Source organism: Phalangium opilio, unplaced genomic scaffold, assembly GCF_054372755.1.
Source record: "Phalangium opilio isolate 3A_F unplaced genomic scaffold, DU_Popi_V2 ptg000087l_1, whole genome shotgun sequence".
Lineage (NCBI taxonomy): Eukaryota > Metazoa > Arthropoda > Arachnida > Opiliones > Phalangiidae > Phalangium > Phalangium opilio.
Genome location: NW_028324192.1, coordinates 2793820 through 2802170, shown reverse-complemented (window position 1 = coordinate 2802170; position 8351 = coordinate 2793820). Strand labels below are relative to the sequence as shown.

At 36.9% G+C, this 8351-nt stretch overlaps 2 non-coding genes across 2 annotated transcripts; both read left to right on the top strand.

Annotated features, from left to right (window-relative positions):
• The first annotated feature begins 531 nt into the window (after positions 1-531).
• TRNAT-GGU (transfer RNA threonine (anticodon GGU)) lies at positions 532-604 on the top strand. Its single transcript has one exon. It is a non-coding gene; the product is annotated as a tRNA-Thr (tRNA).
• A 2426-nt stretch (positions 605-3030) lies between these two features.
• TRNAY-GUA (transfer RNA tyrosine (anticodon GUA)) lies at positions 3031-3103 on the top strand. The gene has a single exon. It is a non-coding gene; the product is annotated as a tRNA-Tyr (tRNA).
• Positions 3104-8351: the final 5248 nt, after the last annotated feature.

Below are 8351 nucleotides of genomic sequence, written 5' to 3'. Positions count from 1 at the left end.
GTTAATCGAAAGGTTGGTGGTTGTGGGGTCTCAAATGAAACGTAGAAAGCCAAAGTTTTTCCACAATACCTGACAACCATTTAATTTCTGAGCTTCCGTGGCTCAATGGTTAGCGCGTTCGGCTGTTAGCCAATAGGTTGGCGCTTCAAGCATACCCGGGAGCGGTGTTGTGGGATCTCGAATGTAACGTAGAAAGCCAAAGTTTTTCCACAATACCTGACGACCATTTCATTTTTGGGCTTCCGTGGCGCAATGGTTAGCGCGTTCGGCTGTTAACCGAAAGGTTTTGGTTCAAGCCCATCCAGGAGCGGTGTTGTGACGTCTCAGATGTTACGTAAAAAGTCAAGGTTTTTCCACAATACCTGACGACCATTTAATTTTTGGGCTTCCGTGGCTCAATGGTTAGCGCGTTCGGCTGTTAACCAATAGGTTGGTGGTTCGAGGCCACCCGGGAGCGGTGTTGTGGGATCTCACATGTAACGTAGAAAGCCAAAGTTTTTCCACAATACCTGACGACCATTTAATTTTTGGGCTTCCGTGGCGCAATGGTTAGCGCGTTCGGCTGGTAACCGAAAGGTTGGTGGTTCAAGCCCACCCGGGAGCGGTGTTGTGGGATCACGAATGTAACGTAGAAAGCCAAAGTTTTTCCAGAATACGTGACGACCATTTAATTTTTGGGCTTCCGTGGCGCAATAATTAGCGCGTTCAGCTGTTAATCGAAAGGTTGGTGGTTCGAGCCCACCCGAGAGAGGTGTTGTGGGGTCTCAGATGTAGCGTAAAAAGTCAAAACTTTTCCACAATACGTGACAACCATTTAATTTCTGAGCTTTCGTGGCTCAATGGTTAGCGCGTTCGGCTGTTAGCCAATAGGTTGGTGGTTCGAGCCCACCCGGGAGCGGTGTTGTGGGATCTCAAATGTAACGTAGAAAGCCAAAGTTTTTCCACAATACCTGACGACCATTTAATTTTTGGGCTTCCGGGGCGCAATGGTTAGCGCGTTCAGCTGTTAATCGAAAGGTTGGTGGTTCGAGCCCACCCGGGAGAGGTGTTGTGGGGTCTCAGATGTAGCGTAAAAAGTCAAAACTTTTCCACAATACGTGACAACGATTTAATTTCTGAGCTTCCGTGGCTCAATGTTTAGCGCGTTCGGCTGTTAGCCAATAGGTTGGTGGTTCGAGCCCACCCGGGAGCGGTGTTGTGGGACCTCAAATGTAACGTAGAAAGCCAAAGTTTTTCCACAATACCTGACGACCATTTAATTTCTGAGCTTCCGTGGCTCAATGGTTAGCGCGTTCGGCTGTTAACCAATAGTTTGGTAGTTCGAGCCCATCCGGGAGCGGTGTTGTGAGGTCTCAGATGTGACGTAAAATGTCAAGGTTTTTCCACAATACCTGACGACCATTTAATTTTTGAGCTTCCGTGGCGCAATGGTTAGCGCGTTCTTCTTTTAATCGAAAGGTTGGTGGTTCGAGCCCACCCGGGAGAGGTGTTGTGAGTTCTCAGATGTGACGTAAAATGTCAGAGTTTTTCCACAATACCTGACGAATATTTAATATTTGGGCTTCCTTGGCGCAATGGTTAGCGCGTTTGGCTGTTAACAGAAAGGTTGGTGGTTCGAGCACACCCGGGAGCGGTGTTGTGACGTCTCGAATGTAACGTAAAATGTCAGAGTTTTTCCACAATACATGACGAACATTTAATTTTTGGGCTTCCGTGGCGCAATACTTAGCGCGTTCAGCTGTTAATCGAAAGGTTGGTGTTTCGAGCCCACCCGGGAGAGGTTTTGTGGGGTCTCAGATGTAGCGTAAAATGTCAAAACTTTTCCACAATACGTAACAACCATTTAATTTCTGAGCTTCCGTGGCTCAATGCTTAGCGCGTTCGGCTGTTAGCCAATAGGTTGGTGGTTCGAGCCCAACCGAGAGAGGTGTTGTAGGGTCTCAGATGTAACGTAATAAGTCATAACTTATCCACAATACGTGACAACCATTTAATTTCTGAGCTTCCGTGGCTCAATGGTTAGCGCGTTCGGCTGTTAACCAATAGGTTGGTGGTTCGAGCCCACCCGGGAGCGGTGGTGTGGGATCTCAAATGTAACGTAGAAAGCCAAAGTTTTTCCACAACACCTGACGACCATTTAATTTTTGGGTTTCCGTGGCGCAATGGTTAGCGCGTTCGGCTTTTAACCAATAGGTTGGTGGTTCGAGCCCATCCGGGAGCGGTGTAGTGAGGTCTCAGAAGTAACGTAAAATGTCAGAGTTTTTCCACAATACCTGACGAACATTTAATTTTTGGGCTTCCGTGCCGCAATGACTAGCGCGTTCAGCTGTTAATCGAAAGGTTGAAGGTTCGAGCCCACCCGGGAGAGGTGTTGTGGGGTCTCAGATGTAGCGTAAAATGGCAAAACTTTTCCACAATACGTAACAACCATTTAATTTCTGAGCTTCCGTGGCTCAATGCTTAGCGCGTTCGGCTGTTAGCCAATAGGTTGGTGGTTCGAGCCCAACCGAGAGAGGTGTTGTAGGGTCTCAGATGTAACGTAATAAGTCATAACTTATCCACAATACGTGACAACCATTTAATTTCTGAGCTTCCGTGGCTCAATGGTTAGCGCGTTCGGCTGTTAACCAATAGGTTGGTGGTTCGAGCCCACCCGGGAGCGGTGGTGTGGGATCTCAAATGTAACGTAGAAAGCCAAAGTTTTTCCACAACACCTGACGACCATTTAATTTTTGGGCTTCCGTGGCGCAATGGTTAGCGCGTTCGGCTTTTAACCAATAGGTTGGTGGTTCGAGCCCATCCGGGAGCGGTGTAGTGAGGTCTCAGAAGTAACGTAAAATGTCAGAGTTTTTCCACAATACCTGACGAACATTTAATTTTTGGGCTTCCGTGCCGCAATGACTAGCGCGTTCAGCTGTTAATCGAAAGGTTGAAGGTTCGAGCCCACCCGGGAGAGGTGTTGTGGGGTCTCAGATGTAGCGTAAAATGTCAAAATTTTTCCACAATACGTGACAACCATTTAATTTCTGAGCTTCCGTGGCTCAATGGTTAGCGCGTTCGGCTGTAAACCAATAGGTTGGTGGTTCGAGCCCATCCGGGAGCGGTGTTGTGACGTCTCAGATGTGACGTAAAAAGTCAAGGTTTTTCCACAATACCGGACGACCATTTAAATTTTGGGCTTCCGTGGCGCAATCGTTAGCGCGTTCGGCTGTTTACAGAAAGGTTGGTGGTTCAAGCACACCCGGGAGCGGTGCTATGAGGTCTCAGATGTTACGTAAAAAGTCAAAGTTTTTCCACAATACGTGACAACCATTTAATTTCTGAGCTTCCGTGGCTCAATGGTTAGCGCGTTCGGCTGTTAACTAATAGGTTAGTGGTTCGAGCCCACCCGGGAGCGGCGTTGTGGGATCTCAAATGTAACGTAGAAAGCCAAAGTTTTTCCACAATACCTGACGATCATTTAATTTTTGGGCTTCCGTGGCGCAATGGTTAGGGCGTTCGGCTGTTAACCAATAGGTTGGTGGTTCGAGCCCACCCGGGCGCGGTGTTGTGGGATCTCAAACGTAACGTGGAAAGCCAAAGTTTTTCCACTATACCTGACGAACATTTAATTTTTGGGCTTCCGTGGCGCAATGATTAGCGCGTTCAGCTGTTAATCGAAAGGTTGAAGGTTCGAGCCCACCCGGGAGAGGTGTTGTGGGGTCTCAGATGTAGCGTAAAAAGTCAAAACTTTTCCACAATACGTGACAACCATTTAATTTCTGAGCTTCCGTGGCGCAATGGTTAGCGCGTTCAGCAGTTAACAAATAATTTAGTGGTTCGAGCCCACCCGGGAGCGGCGTTGTGGGATCTCAAACGTAACGTAGAAAGCCAAAGTTTTTCCACAATACCTAATTCAAGCAAATGTAACGATATTCATTCAAAAAACTGTTAAAATTCAATTTTTCAATAAGAAATCGTTGTCACGGATTTTGTATCTTGAAGAAAAAAAACATGCGATTTTTTCGGTACACTTTTGAATGCATTTTTTCTGGAGAAATGTTTGACCGAATTCAGCTTAATTCCCTATAAAACACTCATTGAAAGTGATTTCATCTCGATTGAACAATAATTAAAAATTTACCTCGATTTTTAATAACATTTTCAAAATCGACGTTTCACGGCCAAAGAAGCTTACTTTGAGTATTTCTTCACTATTTTCAAATATGTTCACTGAAACCATTATTTTTATACTTTTTGCTTTAATTCAAGCAAATGTAACGATATTCAATCAAAAAACTGTTAAAATTAAATTTTTCAATAAGAAATCGTTGTCACGGATTTTGTATCTTGAAGAAGAAAAACATGCGATTTTTTCGGTACTTTTTTGAATGCATTTTTTCTGGAGAAATTTTTGACCGAATTCAGCTTAATTCCCTATAAAACACTCATTGAAAGTGATTTCATCTCGATTGAACAATAAATAAAAATGTACTTCGATTTTTAATAACATTTTCAAAATCGACGTAACTCGGCCTAAGAAAAACATTTTGAGTATTTGTTCACTGTTTTCAAATATAACCACTGAAACCATTATTTTTGTAATTTTTGCGTTAATTCAAGCAAATGTAACGATATTCATTCAACAAACTCTTAAAATTCCAATTTAAATAATAAATCGTTGTCACGGATTTTGTAACTTGAAGAAAAAAAACATGCGATTTTTTCGGTACACTTTTGAATGCATTTTTTTCTGGAGAAATGTTTTACTGAATTCAGCTTAATTGCCTATAAAACACTCATTGAAAGTGATTTCATCTCGATTGAACAATAATTAAAAATTTACCTCGATTTTTAATAACATTTTCAAAATCGACGTTTCACGGCCAAAGAAGCATACTTTGAGTATTTCTTCACTATTTTCAAATATGTTCACTGAAACCATTATTTTTATACTTTTTGCTTTAATTCAAGCAAATATAACGATATTCAATCAAAAAACTGTTAAAATTAAATTTTTCAATAAGAAATCGTTGTCACGGATTTTGTATCTTGAAGAAGAAAAACATGCGATTTTTTCGGTTTTTTTTTAATGCATTTTTTTCAGGAGAAATTTTTGACCGAATTCAGCTTAATTCCCTAAAAAACACTCATTAAAAGTGATTTCATCTCGATTGAACAATAAATAATAATGTACCTCGATTTTTAATAACATTTTCAAAATCGACGTATCACGGCCAAAGAAGCATATTTTGAGTATTTCTTCACTATTTTCAAAAATAACCACTGAAACCATTATTTTTATACTTTTTGCTTTAATTCAAGCAAATGTAACGATATTCATTCAAAAAACTGTTAAAATTCTATTTTTCAATAAGAAATCGTTGTCACGGATTTTGTATCTTGAAGAAGAAAAACATGCGATTTTTTTCGGTACTTTTTTGAATGCATTTTTTCCTGGAGAAATGTTTGACCGACTTCAGCTTAATTCCCTATAAAACACTTATTGAAAGTGATTTCATCTCGATTGAACAATAAATAAAAATGTACCTCGATTTTTAATAACATTTTCAAAATCGACGTTTCACGGCCAAAGAAGCATATTTTGAGTATTTCTTCACTATTTTCAAAAATAACCACTGAAACCATTATTTTTATACTTTTTGCTTTAATTCAAGCAAATGTAACGATATTCATTCAACAAACTGTTAAAATTCAATTTTAAATAAGAAATCGTTGTCACGGATTTTGTATCTTGAAGAAAAAAAACATGCGATTTTTTCGGTGCTTTTTTGAATGCATTTTTTTCTGGAGAAATTTTTGACCGAATTCAGCTTAATTCCCTATAAAACACTCAATAAAAGTGATTTCATCTCGATTGAACAATAAATAAAAATGTACCTCGATTTTTAATAACATTTTCAAAATCGACGTAACTCGGCCTAAGAAAAACATTTTGAGTATTTGTTCACTATTTACAAATATATTCACTGAAACCATTATTTTTATACTTTTTGCTTTAATTCAAGCAATGTAACGATATTCATTCAAAAAACTGTTAAAATTCAATTTTCAATAAGAAATCGTTGTCACGGATATGGTATCTTGAAGAAAAAAAACATGCGATTTTTTCGGTACACTTTTGAATGCATTTTTTTGGAGAAATGTTTGACCGAATTCAGCTTAATTCCCTATAAAACACTCATTGAAAGTGATTTCATCTCGATTGAACAATAATTAAAAATTTACCTCGATTTTTAATAACATTTTCAAAATCGACGTTTCACGGCCAAAGAACCATACTTTGAGTATTTCTTCACTATTTTCAAATATGTTCACTGAAAGCATTATTTTTATACTTTTTGCTTTAATTCAAGCAAATGTAACGATATTCATTCAAAAAACTGTTAAAATTCAATTTTAAATAAGAAATCGTTGTCACGGATTTTGTATCTTGAAGAAAAAAAACATGCGATTTTTTCGGTACACTTTTGAATGCATTTTTTTCTGAAGAAATGTTTGACCGAATTCAGCTTAATTCCCTATAGAACACTCATTGAAAGTGATTTCATCTCGATTGAACAATAATTAAAAATTTACCTCGATTTTAAATAACATTTTCAAAATCGACGTTTCACGGCCAAAGAAGCTTACTTTGAGTATTTCTTCACTATTTTCAAATATGTTCACTGAAACCATTATTTTTATACTTTTTGCTTTAATTCAAGCAAATGTAACGATATTCATTCAAAAAACTGTTAAAATTCAATTTTTCAATAAGAAATCGTTGTCACGGATTTTGTATCTTGAAGAAGAAAAACATGCGATTTTTTTCGGTACTTTTTTGAATGCATTTTTTTCTGGAGAAATTTTTGATCGAATTCAGCTTAATTCCCTATAAAACACTCATTGAAAGTGATTTCATCTCGATTGACCAATAATTAAAAATTTACCTCGATTTTTAATAACATTTTCAAAATCGACGTTTCACGGCCAAAGAAGCATACTTTGAGTATTTCTTCACTATTTTCAAATATATTCATTGAAACCATTATTTTTATACTTTTTGCTTTAATTCAAGCAATGTAACGATATTCATTCAAAAAACTGTTAAAATTCAATTTTCAATAAGAAATCGTATTCACGGATTTTGTGTCTTGAAGAAGAAAAACCTGCGATTTTTTCGGTACTTTTTTGAATGAATTTTTTTCTGGAGAAATTTTTGAGCGAATTCAGCTTAATTCCCTATAAAACACTCATTTAAAGTGATTTCATCTCGATTGAACAATAAATAAAAATGTACCTCGATTTTTAATAACATTTTCAAAATCGACGTAACTCGGCCTAAGAAAAACATTTTGAGTATTTGTTCACTGTTTTCAAATATAACCACTGAAACCATTATTTTTGTAATTTTTGCCTTAATTCAAGCAAATGTAACGATATTCAATCAAAAAACTGTTAAAATTAAATTTTCAATAAGAAATCGCTGTCACGGATATGGTATCTTGAAGAAAAAAAACATGCGATTTTTTCGGTACACTTTTGAATGCATTTTTTTGGAGAAATGTTTGACCGAATTCAGCTTAATTCCCTATAAAACACTCATTGAAAGTGATTTCATCTCGATTGAACAATAATTAAAAATTTACCTCGATTTTTAATAACATTTTCAAAATCGACGTTTCACGGCCAAAGAAGCTTACTTTGAGTATTTCTTCACTATTTTCAAATATGTTCACTGAAATCATTATTTTTATACTTTTTGCTTTAATTCAAGCAAATGTAACGATATTCAATCAAAAAACTGTTAAAATTAAATTTTTCAATAAGAAATCGTTGTCACGGATTTTGTATCTTGAAGAAGAAAAACATGCGATTTTTTCGGTACTTTTTTGAATGCATTTTTTCTGGAGAAATTTTTGACCGAATTCAGCTTAATTCCCTATAAAACACTCATTGAAAGTGATTTCATCTCGATTGAACAATAAATAAAAATGTACCTCGATTTTTAATAACATTTTCAAAATCGACGTAACTCGGCCTAAGAAAAACATTTTGAGTATTTGTTCACTGTTTTCAAATATAACCACTGAAACCATTATTTTTGTAATTTTTGCGTTAATTCAAGCAAATGTAACGATATTCATTCAACAAACTCTTAAAATTCCAATTTAAATAAGAAATCGTTGTCACGGATTTTGTAACTTGAAGAAAAAAAACATGCGATTTTTTCGGTACACTTTTGAATGCATTTTTTTCTGGAGAAATGTTTTACTGAATTCAGCTTAATTGCCTATAAAACACTCATTGAAAGTGATTTCATCTCGATTGAACAATAATTTAAAATTTACCTCGATTTTTAATAACAT